This window comes from Camponotus floridanus, unplaced genomic scaffold (genome assembly GCF_003227725.1).
Source record: "Camponotus floridanus strain SB8 unplaced genomic scaffold, Cflo_v7.5 scaffold191, whole genome shotgun sequence".
Classification (NCBI taxonomy): Eukaryota; Metazoa; Arthropoda; class Insecta; order Hymenoptera; family Formicidae; genus Camponotus; species Camponotus floridanus.
Window position 1 is genome coordinate 191735 of NW_020229316.1, and position 3425 is coordinate 195159.

The window sequence follows — 3425 nt, forward strand, 5'->3', positions numbered from 1 at the left end:
AGTTAGTTTAAGTTAGTGTTAAGTTAATTTTAAGTTAGTTGTAAGTTAGTTTTAAGTTAATACTCTTTTTTCTTTCAGGGTTTTTTTTCAGGTTAGCTCGCGTCGGGTAGGAGATGCAGCGAGGGTTAGTGCATCACCCTCCGGAAAAATCGGATGCACGCTTATTTCGAGTCACGGATGCCGTCGAGTGGCGAGACATGTCAAGTGACGGGTCGCTGACCCCGAGGCTGACATATCTCAACAGGAGTCTGCATTCCTCCTGTATAAAAAGGCGGATGCAGGGACACGGGAAGGGTTGATGAGGGTGAGGGGACCATTGTAATGGTCTGCTGGTGTCCCTTTAGTGCTTTGCTGGGTCTGTAGGTCTCCATTCGGATAGGGTCGGTGGAACCGGGGAACTTCGGTTCTTGGGCTCAGCGGGTACTTGGGTGCTCATACGGATAGGGTCGGTGGGACCCGGGAACATCAGCAGACTTGGGTGGTCCCAAGCCTTTCATCCACAAGGTGGGGTATGCCTTCCTCCAGCCGGAAAACGCGGAGGCATATGCGGTGCCGAGGTGTATCTCCAATGTGATCACCTCGGTCAAATGGTTAGTGCCTGAACGGGCGGTGTGCCGGCCTAGCGATCGAGCGGGACCGTCGACCAAACGCCGGGGAGGGCATCCCCCCGAGTAGTAGTCGACGAGATACTTCTCTGCCGATTCTGCCTAGGTGAGTGGGCCCCTCCATTAAAATGAGGGGAGCTCGGTCGAGAGGAAGGCACATCTCTCAACACAGGAGTCTACCTAGTGGGGGCCTGCCTTACCCCACTCTAAAACAGCGAAGGCACACGCGAATCATCTGGGTCCCCCCGGGTGGCTGGACACCTGGGGGGACACCACCAGAGGTGGTCCCCCGGCAGAGGGGGAAAAAATAGTGGGCAGGGTGGCCGGCGGCGTGGTCTCCGAGGGGACCCGTAGCGATCCGGACCCTGTTTTCGGCCCTCTTTGAAGGGTGCACTCTCCGTGGTCGCCACCTTGTCGTGGTGGAGGAGCGTCCCCCTCTTCCCTTCGGGTTGGGGGGGGGGTCTAAGAGCGTCCATTGCACTCCTCGTGGTGTTCGCTGTAGGCGGCGGCTTCGGATGAAAACGAAAACGAAAGCGGCCCTCGGGCCGTGAGTAGCGAGTATGTGAGTAATCCGAAGTCGTCGTGGGCGGACATCACGAGAAGGGGGGTTGCGCTCCCTCCGGGCACCTTGGCCTGATGCGCATAGGGGTTGGCGGCCCTGACTTCAATCGCCCGGCTGCACGGACCGTTAGGGGAGGATTTCTATCCTCCCTCCGTGCACTTTGCGGGTGCTCCCGCATGGGGTCGTTGGAGGGTGCTGCGTGGTGGGTGCTCCTGCCACGTAGCGTCCCTCGGGGGGATGTGGGTGCCGGGGTGCCTTGTGTCTGGGGGCGGCATCTTCCTCGCAATCCTGCGGGGTGGATGCGCGTCCTGGCATGGGGTGCCTTTGGCGTCCCACAAAAAGGGGTCTCGGGGCTAGCCCGTGACCCCTGGGGGGGATGCGTTGGCCGGTCCACTCCGATCAGGGTGTCATCCGAGTTTGGGTGGCCCTTCGGTGAAGGGTGGAAGCGGCGTCCCGCAAGGGGGTAGTCGCCTCCCACCGCTTGGCAAACGGCCCGGGGTGTGACCCCGGGATACGCGCCAAGTAGGAGGAGGGGACGGGTCGGCAGATGACTCACCCGGAGATATCCGGGTGACCGGACTTCTCCGGACTGCCGGCCCGGGTCGCACCGAGCCGCTCGGATGTTTCCGAGGCGGGGTCGGTGCGACGGAGGATGCAGCGGTTGGGTGTCCCAACGGGGGGTCTTCCCCGTTGGTGGTCCCCCGCCGCTGCCAGCCGCCAGAGCCGCTCGGACGTATTCCGAGGCCGGGGTCTGGCGGCGAGAGTTTGGATACCCGGTGGTTGTCCGCGACCGTTTCCCCTTCCGAAGCGGCAACCACCGGGACGGCGCTTGCCCCCCAGATCCGGCCAGTCCGGTGTGGGGGCGTGCTGGTCGCCACGGCGGGTAAGGCGGGGTAGGGGAGCGGCTGCCCCGTCCCAACCGTCCGTGGGGCCCCCCGGGTGGCGCCGCCCCCTGCAGTATCCGCGTGGTCGGAGACGCGGAACCCCTGAAAGCCCATGGGGGAGTCAAACCCCTCATGGGTGAGTAAGGGGCTGGGACCCTGTGCCGGTGCTGCCTTTGGCCGCCGGCCAGAGGTGTATCTCGACCCCCCGGGGGAAACTTGGGGCCCTCCGTCGGGAGTGTTGCCGGTCATGTTTCGGGACACTTTCGGCGGGGGTGAGGGTATACCCGGTTGAGGGAGCTGCAGGGGGAACGTGGGATTAAACCAAAAATGAGTTACCCATATATAAAATTAATAAAAATTGACAGAGTCGGGGAGGAGGACCAACGTCCTACACCTTCGCGAGATGCGGAGGAGAGAGGCCTTGAGGCCTCACAACAGAAGTCTGCCGGAACGAAGCTGGTACGTAGCTCCAGCCTTCGTAGCAGCACGCGCAGCCAATCAAGCCGCGCCACGAGGAGCGGGTCTGAATACGGCTCGGCGGACGAGTCCAATGAGCGCATCATGGGGCCCGTGGAGAGGAAGGAGGGAGAGATGGGAAGCGCTTCAACGCCCCCCGACCCCCCCATTAAGACACTCCAGGGCCTGCAAGTAGCAAGCTCGGGGATAGGAAAGGGAGCGGGGCATCCGTGGCGTCCATGTACTCGAACATGGACGTCGACGCATCAGAAGGCGGCAAACCACGTAAGCGCCCTAGGGAATCGAACTACGACTCCGATGCGTCGGATGTCTCGATTGCCTCGGCTGCGTCATCCCTGTCCCGGGCAGGGTCGGAAAGCCGAGGCAGAGGAAGACGCCCAACAACCGGGCAATATGTCGGCCTAGCGAAAGCGAAAAAAGAGTTGCTCCGGGTGGAGCAGGAGGAGCTCCTCCTTCGGGCGGAACGAGAACTCTTCGATCAATGGACGCAGCCGTCCATCACCCGTTCGAGGAGGATCTTGCTAGGGGCGGAGATGCCGGCAGAAGACGGGTCCAACACACCCGCGGACCCGTCCACTCTCACGGCTGCGGACTTGGGGCAGCAAATCGCGGGGTCGTAGAGGCTATGAACACGGTCGCCTCCTACAAAAAGGGGTATAAAGGCACCTTCAATCAAGATCTTGAAGGAGGCGGCCTTGGTCGTGAGTGCGGCGAGTAAAGAACTCATGGGCCGCACCCAAAGCGATGAAAATCGTCGCCTTTTAGAGGCGAACAACCGCCTTACCGCTGAAATGGCGGAAATGAAGAGGCAGATGGAGGAGCTGCGGAAACAAGTGGCCGGCATAACCGTTCCACAAACCGGCACAACACCGCTGGAGGAAGAGATGTCGGAGATCT